Below are 12,268 nucleotides of genomic sequence, written 5' to 3'. Positions count from 1 at the left end.
CAAACTCAGATCTCAACAGAAACGTGACAAGGCCGTTATCACTCAAGCACTTGTGGCCATTGTACAAGGGGCCTCCCCTGGAATTTGGTTATCTATGCTCAGGAATTAGTCGGTATCTGAGTTCTCTGCTCTTGCACCCCATGGATCTGTGGATCCATTGCACTGGGATGAGAGAGACTCAATGATCCTTTGATCAGCCCTTCCACATCGCTGAGGTTTCCTCATTGCACTCGATAGGGTGATCAGGACTGTTATAAAATAAATAAATAGGGGGAGATGTAGAGGGCCGCTGCCACCACAAGATGGCGCTGGCTTCCACTGCGCCCCATGTGGAAGGCCAGGATAGCTTCCGCCATTACAAGATGACGCTGGCCTCTGCCACGCCAGCCGACTTCCTTTCAGGAAGTTAACTGTGTGCGCATGTGCAAGAGTGCCTTCGTGCCAGGTCTTTGCCCACCCCGGGGCGTGCCTAATGAGATCATGGGTAAGCGACCAATCACGTGTGGATGCGCCGCGCTAGGGTGTATATAAGCCGCGCCATGCGGACGCGTGGGGCTCTCCTTAAGATTTTAATAAAAGTTTTGGCTGCCGCAAGGATTCGTATGTCCCCGCGTGTTTTCTTGCTGGCAAGGTCGCGCGTGGGACAATTCTCCCAGGTTCTTGCTGCCAAATAGAATGGTAACAATATTGTGAATATATTTTTTACCTGTGGTTTACAGTTTCATTATAAAATTAATCTTTGATTTCATAAAATCTACTATAAATTAATTACTCCTAGTTCTTGGACAAGGAAAGACTTTAAACATTTCAATTGTCTTAGGTATTATGAAAATATATCATTCAATTAAATTGTTAAGTCAATCAGAATATAGTTTTGATTTACATAAGCTGTTTATATTTAGGTACAACTATTTTCTTTTCACATTTATTCGAGGAGTATGGTTACCCTTGGGTATAATCATGGGTAGATACCTGGAGTGACACTTGATATCTAGAATTGGACTGAGCATGTTGATGGATGCCAATTATATTGTTTTAATGTGATCTATTCTAGAATAGTGCTATGAACATTATAAAAAAATCTGGAGTGCTGTTGTAAACATGATCATCTCCCTCCAGTGCCCTGTCCCTTTATAAAAATGTAAGAAAACTTAAATAGAAATGGTCAGAATTAAAACCCATTCAAAACTCTGAAAACATTTGATATTTTATAGCAAAATAAACATTGAGTCAAGGAAGAATCAACTTTAACATGATAGGAGAGTTTCAGATGATTTTTAATTATTGTTGACCAACTTCTTCCCAGATTTGAGAGCATCCCTGAATACGTCAGCCAATGTTCCCGAAGAGGGCATATGTCACCAAGCTAAAAGAAAAGATTACAGATCACGAAGAATTGCTTTTATCTATTCTAACTGGCATCCTTGTGGAAATCTTTCACCAGTCTTTTGAAGGGTAGCTCTTCTAAGTAGGCCCTACCAGATCTGCCAGTCTAGCTTTGTTGCCATGCGTTACTTCATGCAGATGTTTTAAGATTGGATGTATCAGCGCTTCAGGAAATGAAACCATCCTGCTGTCATTCAATTTCCCAAGGGAGTTAGCACCTTAATCAATGAATCTTAGGCTGGCTCCTCATTCCATTCTGTGTGACGAAGTTTGAGCACAGAGAAGTACAAACAGTATCAAAGCCTAGTTAACTGTTCTCCAACTAAGAATTTTAGTGGCTCTGCCAGATCTTTGATTTCCTTTATAGTCAGTCTCTTGGTTCTCTGGGAAGAATATGTTAGCTATTTGTACTGACAAGTCAGCTGCCTGAAGTAGGACTAGTGTTCCCATGAGATGCTTCAGTATCTTCATTTTCTGGAATTGGTAATCCTCTTTCTTTTCCAAGGCACCATGTACATGGTACGAAGCTATATTTAGAATCAATTTGGTGGTTGATTTGTTTTCTTTGGGGAAGTTGTAAATCTCTAGAAGGTAAAATTAGCCCAGACCTTTGTGTGGATGTGCAGGCTGGAAAGGAGTGTGTTCTATTAATCTTATCTGGTGTTCTCACAGCATATCCAGCTCAGCACCATTCCTCCAAGCTGATCCTCTTGGGAATAATTCCTAGGCCTCAACTGTCAGTGTTTGACCTCATGAACATGGTCTGTTGCATCAAAAATTGTTCATTTGTTGGTTTGTTTTCCAAGACAAGTCCAGACTAGGTTGGAACTCACTGTGTAGCTCAGGGAGTCTTCTGCCTCACCCTCCTGTTTGCTAAGGTTACAAGTGTGAGCCAACATGCCAGGCTGTATCTCCAATATCTCAGTGTCTCTGTTTCACATCAAAAGCATATTCTATCACTGTCAATACAATTGCTAGGGTTAGGGCTGTGTGGCAATATTTGGATTGTCAAGCAAGTAGCCCACATGTGCCTTTTTGTTGTTGTTGTTGTTGGTGGTGGTGGTTTTTGTTTTTGTTTTTGTTTTTGTTTTTGTTTTTGTTTTTGCACTATCATCCAGAATCCTTTCTATCCCAATAAGGTCAACATGGATGAAGTCCAAACACTGTAAGAAACTGTCCCAAGTAAGCTACCCTTCTCCTTTGCTATCACTAAGGTACTCCCTGCATCTTACTTGCTGAAACTGGTTTAAGGTTGGCTGGTCAACTGTGGCTATAGATGCCAGTTGCTTCACAATACATACAATCAGCAACTTGAAAGGCTAGTGAAGCTTGAACAGCAGTAAAGCTGGAACTGATGTTTTAATTTCTTTAATAGCACCAACTGTCTGTGTTCTCTGCCAGTTGGTCATCTCCATCAAACATTGGATTATATACTATTGTGTGAAACTTTCTGTGGAGACATAAGCAAATGTCTACTCACTGCAGATAGGAACTACAACATACCAAAGTAAGGTACTGCCAGAATCCAGCTTGGTGAATGTGGTGTTTGGATGAAAATGCCCCTCATAGGCTCAAAAGGCATGACACTGTTCAGAGGCATGGCCTTGGAGTAGGCGTGGCCTTGTTTAAGGAAGTATGACATTGGGAGTAGGCTTTGAGGTTTCAATTGGTCAAGCCAAGCTCAATGGCACTCTTTCTTCCTGCAGCCTGCTGATCCAGCTGTAGAAATCTAGGCTCCTTCTCCAGTACCTTGTCTGGCTGCATTCTGCTATCTGTGCTTCCTGTCACAAAGATAATGGGCTAAATTTCTGATCCTGTAAGCAAGGCCCAATTACATGTTAGTTATAGAGCTTTCTGTAACTAAGACAACGAACTAATGACTTCCATTGGAGTTAATAGAACTATGGCGAGGGGTTCCTTACAGGGGTAGAAATGATTCCATGACACCGTATCACCAAAACCCATCCCAGCATGAGTGACAGCTCAGAAAATCTAGAAACTGGTACTGCATATCATGGAGGCAACTCAAGAAGTTGGGGAGTATCTCTTCCAGGTAGCTTAGTAGGTCTGCATCTCTTCTGTGCAGCTTAGATAGTCTCTAATTCATCCAAGCAACTTAGCTGAGCTCTATGTCTTAATTGGCTCAGCTTGCCTGAGAGTCTTTTGGGAAGCTTTGCTGGCCTGAGGATGTCTCTCAGTTGTCCTTAGCATTTATATGCTTTGGGGGGATGGAGGGAACTAGTGAGTCTGGTCAGTTTAAGGAACTTCCTGAAGCCTTTCAATTGTTTTCTTTCTAAGCTTGAAAGGTTTCCCTGAAGAATAGCATGTTTCATCTGTGGAATATTCTGTGTCTTAAAGGGTATCCCTTCAGCATAGAAGATTTCTCCTCAGAAGAGACTGCTACATGGTTAAGCATATTGTCCTGCACCGTATCAGGATGTTCCCTTGCCAAGGCGACTGCCCTGTCACGTCAAGGATGAAACTGTGCTTGATACTTTCTCATAGTTCTATGGGTTCAACACTAACTGGAAGTTTAAAAAAAAGCCATCATCTTCAAGTTATGCAGCATCTGCCTCTACCTGCTGCAGGAACAGCTCACCCACTGGGCAGTTGGCACCATAGAGGATCACCTCCGTCCTTACGTGCCAGAGTAAATAAGAACATTGACCAGCAATGGAGAGGACCAGAGAATGAAGCAGCTATTTTCTTTTCTTGTTTTCTTACCACTTTTCTTTCAGAGTTTAAAGAAAATGGACTCATGCACAGAACACCAGGTGTTTTGAAACTTGTTCATCCTGGATTTATTTTAATCATTTGTATCACAGAACTTAAAAAAAAAAATCAGATGTCTTCTGCACGGACTGTGAGAGAAAATGCGTTGCAGACTGCTGCACTGCATCGGTGTCTTACTAAAGTGTGAAGGAAGGACTACTGTACACTGAATGCTTACTGTATCTGAAAGCACGGGGATGCTCTGTGTCGTGGTCTTCATGTTTGTGCTGGGTTTGCCTCTGACATGTCATCAGTATTGAGGGTGAGAGTGAATGTAACAGGTATAAATAACATTTAAAAACTTCATAGCTTTGCTATAATCACCGTTGTTCCAGAGCACTGTCAGATTCATTCTCATGACCAGATGGTTGTTACAAAAAGAAATTACAACCACGGGAAAGAAATGTTAATGAAAAAAAGCATCTCATTGAGTGAGGTATCTCTGCCTCGTGTGCACTGGGCCATGTTTGCTTTCTTGGTACTCATTAGTATATGTATTTTCCCAGATTTCTTTCCCCGAGTTGCTGATATAGAGTACTCTGCTGTGTGCAGATGCATTTATACACATTAAAGCAGATCTGGAGTCTGGTGTGGCTGAAGCAGCTAGAAAACCAAGGAACAGACATAGCTACAAAAACCATCATAAGTAGAGGACTTTTTTGGTTTTTGTTTTGTTTTTTGGTGTTAGAAATTTTAATTACAAGTAAAAAATCCAGTGAATTTTTTTTAAAAAGCCAGTTTTTATTTTGTTCTCCCTTTCCTCTTGAGTTTTGCTGTCATGGATCAAAACAAAATCTAGCACTTCTTTCTTGGAGTCCTCATTACACAATAATGTAAGAGTTGTATATAAGGAATTTCAGCATATTTACTTAACTCTTGTAAAAAGCACAATAATTCCCATCAGACACTAGTTAAGGAAAGGCCAGAGAACCATTTGTCAACAGAATCTTCTGTATCTCAGGACTGTGCAGTGCTACAATGGTGTATCAATTCCTTCTTAGTTTTAGAACTAGAGCTATAACCTGACTGGTTGCCTTGTTTGCATTCCACAGGACTCCTAGCTGGACTTGAAACTGAGATGCCTCTCTCCCCATCCTAGAGATAAAAGAGAAGTAGGCAAAATGTCAAACCTAACCAACAGAATGCTTCAATAAACCTCCTGAAAGTGTAGCCCTCTAAATCTTACCCAATATGGATCAATACTCAAAACCCGTTCTGCTGCTTTTATAGGCATTTGAGACTGGTTACCACTAGTTAATACTGTAAGGCAATTTAAGCAAGGTTCAAAGGTTATTTAGCTCAAATTCTGAAATAGATGGTTCCTGTTATCTACTGCAATATTTACTGGACTCTAACTACTTCTCAAAATCCAAAACAAATACATATTTGTGCATGCTCATGAAATCATCATCATACACACACACACACACACACACACACACACACACACACACACACACCGCAAATAAATGAACAAAGAACCATAGCAATAAACAGAAACTAAGGAAAAGGTACAATCATTGCTCCCCACCAACAAAGTTGTCAACGTGAAAACACAGCTCTTCCATCAAAATAGCCTATTCTGGATCTAAATATGAGTGGCTAGGGTGTGGGAGCATAGATTTAGATTACGCCAAATTTCATCTTCGAATGTAATAACAGTTTCGTGAGGGATGTTTTATAGTAACATAAAAAAAGAAAGTCAAAAGTCAACTCAGTTTTTAAATACACTGGTTGGTATAGCAAGAGGTAGAAATTGTACTGCATCCACAGATGCTGTTTTATGACACTGTTAACTCTGGGCTTGGTGGACACTAGGAGTCTTGTTCATACATGCGAAGAATGTATCTAATAATCACAAGTTGGTTTGGTCACACAGAGAGGTGGGCAATAAACTTGGTGGGCTAGTCAAATGGACATGATAGCCTAAGATCATTTGTATCTTAGCTCTGAACCTGCAACATTAGAACCTCTCCACAGTAACTGGAGCTCTGAATCATCAACAGCCTTTAGGATGTTACCACAGGGGCATTTCCTTTCAGGGAACTTTGGTTCAGAAAGTGTTTATACTCAGCCAGTGTGATGAACAGGAATGAAGGGGAAACCCTGTGGCACATGTCATAGGCAATTGCTGGAATGCCCCCGAAAACCCAAGTGTGGGATCAGCTAGCCATGAGTCTTCTCTTTCTAAGCAGTCATAGGTCCACCCATAGAAAATGGGAGGGTCTTGCCTGCTTGAAGGGTCTGGACTGATTCTCTGGGTCCGGTAATTACCATAAGAACCATTACCATTATGTAAGGTTTACATTGCTCAATCCTTCACTGAAAACTAAGAGCCTGATTATCATGTTGGTGTGGCAGGTGAGAGTGATTGCCTTGCAAGCCTGGGCACCTGAGCAATCCCAGAACCCACAGTGGAAGGAAATGACCAGCTCCCCCAATTGTCTTCTGATCACCATGCATATGGAAAACTGCAGTATCATAAGCACCCACACTGGCACTCACACATACAGACACACATCATACACATACAAACACACACAATACTAGCAAATAAATACATTTACTTTGTAAACATAGTAAACTTTAGTGGAAGGAAGTAAATTTGTTTAAGAATTGCCCTAAGGAAAATAGAAGGAACATTTCTATCTTAACTGTCCATCTCAAGAAAAGGAGTGGATTAGGAGTGTGGACTCTTTTATTAGACATAAACTATAGTGAGACAGCCTGTAAGAAACCCCCTGATGACTAAAAGTTTTCTCTCTGAAATAGTCTTTTCCTTTTTTTTTTTTTTTCAGAAGTCAAGATGGACCTGGGACTTTGAATTCCAGCTGCCAATGTTTGCATTTTCCCCCAAACAGACATAGAATTATGCAAATCAATTTCTGTGAATTTCGCATTGCACATGAAATAGACATCCACTAAAGATCCAAAGACAGGATTGCTAAGTTTAGGCAAAGTTAAAAGGTTCTTCATGTTGTGTTAGAAAGCAAGCGGTTTGCTCAGCCGTGCACTCTTACCAAGAAGAGCATCACATGCTCAAAGCAGCGGGTTCTCTCCTTAAAAGGGGAACAAAAATATCCATAGGAGGGACGTGGAAGCAAAGTTTAGAGCAGAGACTGAAGGAACAGCCATTCAGAACCTGCCCCACATGTGACATATATCTATATAGCCACCCAAACTAGGTAACATTGTTGAAGCTAAGAAGTGCATGCTGACAGGAACCAGATATAGATCTCTCCTGAGAGACACATCCAGAGCATGTCAAATACAGAGGCAAATGCTAGCAGCAAACCACTGAACTGAGAACAGGACCCCTGTTGGTGGAATTAAAGAAAGGTCTGAAATTGTTGAAGGAGCTTGCAACCCCATAAGAACAACAATGCCAACCAACCAGAGCTTCCAGGGATTAAACCACTACCCAAAGACTATACATGGACTGACCCTGGGCTCCAGCTGCATATGTGGCAGAGGATAGCCTTGTTGGGTACCAGTGGAAGGTGAAGCCCTTGGTTCTGCTGAGGTTGGAACCTAGTGTAGGGGAATGTCGGGGGCCAGTAAGGGGGAGTTCATGGGGGAAACACCCTTATAGGGGATGGGAAGGGGATAGGGGACTTATGGACAGGAAACCAAGAAAGGGAATAACATTTGAAATGTAAATAAAGAAATATATCCAATAAAAAAATAAAGTTTAAGCATAAAAAAAATTACTCTGGACCCAAAGCTCTGAGATGGTAAGCTAAAATGGTCAGCCTCTGTCTTCTGTAACTGCGTTATTTCAAGAGCTTACATTTTCTTAAAGTTAAATAACTTGAGGGGCAACTGAGCAAAGATTTTCTTCTAGAATTCGTGCTAAGGAAACTGGCGTGCATATACACAATGACATTGGACGTCTACATCAGTTCCCATACAGCATTATTAACTCAGAGTTGGGGAAATGACCTAATTACAACGGCTAAAGCTATAAAACCCATAAAAGCAAACGCAGAATTATGCATTTATTTATGTACCATTATCTTTATTTACTATACATGGCTCTTTATTTACTTACTTACTTATTTATTCTTGTCCATGTTTTCGTATTCTTTTTTGACTTGGAGACAGTGAAAGTAAACTTGAAAGTCCCTGGCTCAAAGTTGTGTGGGTAACCATAACTGTCCAGCATCATAGTCTCTCAAGGTAAGATCACATAGAGCTGAGGAAGACTGGCCTCATTCACATAGCACCCATCTTTTCATCCAAGGAGAGTGAATAGATCAGGGAGTGAAAACCCAGGCAGAGTCCTAGAATATCACCACCCAAAGAGCAGACAGAAGCCTAAGACATCAAGAATCCTAGAGAATATACACTTAAATCAGAGAAGACTATGTAGAGTAGCCACAGATGGCATGGGAAAACATTGCCTTGAGGGATTGCTGATTCGGACTTTAACTGAAAAGGAGTCAGATAAGAGCAAAATGGAAGAGGACACAAGGGTAGGAACAGTGACAGCCGACGAATATTTACCTGAGTAGACCAAGAGTAAAGCCAGAAGCAGTGATCTTAGCCTTTGATTTGAAGCATTAGAAAACAAGTAGAAAATGGAGAAAGACAAGCATTACAGAAAAGCCATGAGAAGAGTTAGTGACTCCTTGAGGGCAACCTGGGCTGAATGGCATGTGGAGCCACATGTGTTAGAGAAATCAGTAAACGGCACATGGTGCCACATGTTAAAGAAATCAGTCCAATTCTGAGAGAGCTTGCAGTGGATCACCTGATGAAGGAGGGAAGAAAGAAAGTTTCATTCCAGCATTTTCCATGCCTTTCTTCTATTAATTTACAATTAAAATAGTTTTGGGAGTTTGTCTACAAGAACAACCCTTTAATCATGTAGCAATAGAAAAAGTATAAAGGCATATTACAATTCAATTTCTACAAAATTATTGTTATATAAATAATGTTTAAATACATGGATTGCTAGTTTCAACTTAAAAAAAAGAGAGAGAATGGAAGAAAAAGGAAAAACATGACAGTTCTGGAAAGAACGTGACTGTGAAAGGACATTGGGAGGTGGAGAATCCATGCTATAAGACCATGATTCTAAATCAAATTGAGACATTTGGGTCTACTCTGAGTGGACCTTGAATGCTAATTCATTCGTAATAGTGAATGGGATGGAAAGCCCTATATAAGTTATTGAAAATTCTAACTCAGATGCAGCAAATTATCTCTAAGAAGTTGAAAAGACAAAGAAAATATGATTTATGAGCCCATAGCTAATGTTAGGACTTGGTAGAACTTTGCCAACCCAAATAATCAGTGATTTTGGTCATTTCCGTCCTGCTCCCTCTAAACATGAGGGATCCAGTTGCATTTTGGTGAAACCATTTAGCTCAATGTGGTCTCTTGTGTAGCTCAGGACCACAACTCCAATGAGAATTCTTGCCTGCTCCACTGAGTGAGTCAAGACAGCCAGGAAGGAGGCCCCCTTCTGCCACCATGACTCACCATGCATGAAGCTGAGCTGATGACCCAGGTCGGGAGCCACTGCATCTCCCTTACATGTGGACCCACTGCTAACCACGGTTGGTTAGACCACCAATTCCACATGTCAAATTAGGACTTTGCCTTGCAAAGTACCAAGGAGTCACACAGAGGTCATGGGTCTATTGTTCCCAGCTATACTTGCAAAGTTTTCACACAATGTTTATTTTGGCAGGAAGAATCTCCTGAAGGCTCTCGTGGTAATGTATGAGGAAGGGCCAACATAATGGCGGCATATCCAGGAAAGCAATGCTTACTATTGTCATAATTGTTTTCAAAGGAAATTATCCTCATTGTGTTCTTCTCTATTTGAGAATTTTTAGTTTAGTTGTAAGCATCTGTAGTTTGTTATTCTTGCTGTGGTGACAGAATTTAAGTAAATCAGGTAATTCCTGATTTTTGACAGCTCTATTTTGGTGCAAAGTTTCTCCATAAAATTATGTTCTCTATAATGCTCCTTGGAAGGCAAGTGCTTAGCACTTGTTGGGGAACCTGATTTTTGTTGTTGTTGTTGTTGTTGTTGTTGTTGTTGTTGTTGTTAGGGGCTGACAGAGTTTCTGAGGTTTTTATTTGTTTGTTTGATGTGTGTGTGTAAAGGCAATTAGTCTCTTTAGAAGTTTAGTGATGAGTTGGATCCTGGCCCAGCTGTGACTGCTCAATTCTTCCTTTCACTTCCAGAAACATGGTCTCTGGTGTGACTGTCTCTGATGGTGTCATCAAGGTATTCAATGACATGGAAGTGTGCAAGTCCTCAAAACCAGAAGTGAAGAAATTCAAGAATGTGGTGAGTGCTCGTTTGCCTGAATGAGGGCAAGAAAAACATCATCCCGCAGGAGGGCAAGCAGATCCTAGTAGGAGATGCAGGAGAGACTGTGTACAACCCCTACACCACTTTCATCAAGATGCTGCCCGACAAGGACTGCCACTATGCTTTCTTTTTTTTTTTTTTTTTTTTTTTTTTTTTTTTTTTTTTTTGGTTCTTTTTTTCGGAGCTTCCTAGGTAAGCGCTCTACCACTGAGCTAAATCCCCAGCCCCGCCACTATGCTTTCTAAGATGCAACCTACATGACCAAAGAGACAAAGAAGGAGGACCTGGTGTTCATCTTCTGGGATCCCTGGAATGCACCCCGAAGAGCAAAATGATCTATATTCCACAGATCTGTCTATATTCCACGGATGCAAACAACAAAAAGCTAACAGGAAGTAAGCATGAATTATAAGCTAACTGCTACCTGGGACCCAGAACCTCTGCATCCTAGCTGAAAAACTAGGAAACGGCATTTGCTTCCTGGAGGGCAAGCCTTCGGGAGCAGCCTCTAGTCTCCTGCCTGGATATCTAGCAGCCCCAGACCTTCCCATGGGGATTCCAGGCTGTCCCTTTCCTGCCAGTTCTGGTTCTCCCAAACTGCTTTTGATCTGATTCCTTTTGGGTGGAAGCAGACCAAGTCCCTCTACAGGCACCCAGTTTAGGGAGAGCCTGCAACTTTCTAACAACAATCCTTACATCCCTCCCCATCCCAGGCTGCCAACATCTAACCACAATAGTGACTCTGGTTGTCATTTAGTTCTGTGTGTAAATGAACCGTGGAAATGACCCTCCCTTCGACAGCTGGTTGCTCTCTCCTTTCTCTTGATCTTGGTCACTCGTGGAAGCAGGATCAGAAAGGGACCCCCCAAAAAAAACCAAAAACAAACAAACAAACAAAAAAAGGAAACAATAAAGGCTAGTTAACAAAAGAAAAGAAGTTTAAGGGAGAGGAGATTAGAGGTGTATTCATCTCTCCCTTACTCACTGCCCCTCCTTTGTCATAGAAGGAAAAAAATGGAGAAAGCACATTTTCTAGTGTATCTGGTTCACAACTATTGTCAGTGTTGGAGTCAAACAATTTCAACCACATTGAGTCTTTTGTCCTTTGCTGAGTCATAGGAGTTCTTTGTGCATTTTGGCACTAGATTCTAGTAAGGCATATGATTTGCAAATATTTTCTCCTTTGCAGTTTATTTACTCATCCTGTTAGTATTTTTCCTTTGATGTGCAATTTTAAATAGGCCTAGCCCTGTGCTTTTATTTCCTTTGATTTCGTTATAGAAGAAAATAAAAACTACAAAATTCAGGATCATGAAATTTGTATCTATGCCAGCTTTAGGGCTAATGTTTCTACTTTTAATCTGTTGCTAGTTTTAATGCGCATTGTAACTTACACATCTACTGTTTTGCATGCTGGTATCTGATTTTCCCACTACTCCTTAATTCATGCAACCTGTCCTTGTGTACTTTGTTGCTTTTGTCTATAATCATTGGAACACCAACCTCACAGGTTTTTTCCCTCAGATCTTTACTATCCTATTGATCCAAATACTTCTCTTTCTGCAGTATCGGCTTTGATCATTGTAGCTTTGTAATGTTTCAGTCAGCTTTATAAATTCTCTTTGTCTTTTAACATAGAGTGAGCTACCTATGGTCTCTTGCTACTTCATGTGAGTTTTAGGAATGCTTTAGCTAGTTCTGAAAAAATAAGTATCATTGATATTTTATAAGGATTATGTTGGATCTGACAAAGCCATTAAGGACTGTGGGTAGGGCAAT

General features: G+C 40.9%; 1 pseudogene; it reads left to right on the top strand.

Moving 5' to 3' along the window:
• Positions 1–10,363: 10,363 nt before the first annotated feature.
• LOC134482629 (cofilin-1-like) lies at positions 10,364–11,101 on the top strand (annotated as a pseudogene).
• Positions 11,102–12,268: the final 1,167 nt, after the last annotated feature.

Source organism: Rattus norvegicus, chromosome 17 (genome assembly GCF_036323735.1).
Source record: "Rattus norvegicus strain BN/NHsdMcwi chromosome 17, GRCr8, whole genome shotgun sequence".
Classification (NCBI taxonomy): Eukaryota; Metazoa; Chordata; class Mammalia; order Rodentia; family Muridae; genus Rattus; species Rattus norvegicus.
This window is presented reverse-complemented; position numbering and strand designations above follow the sequence as displayed.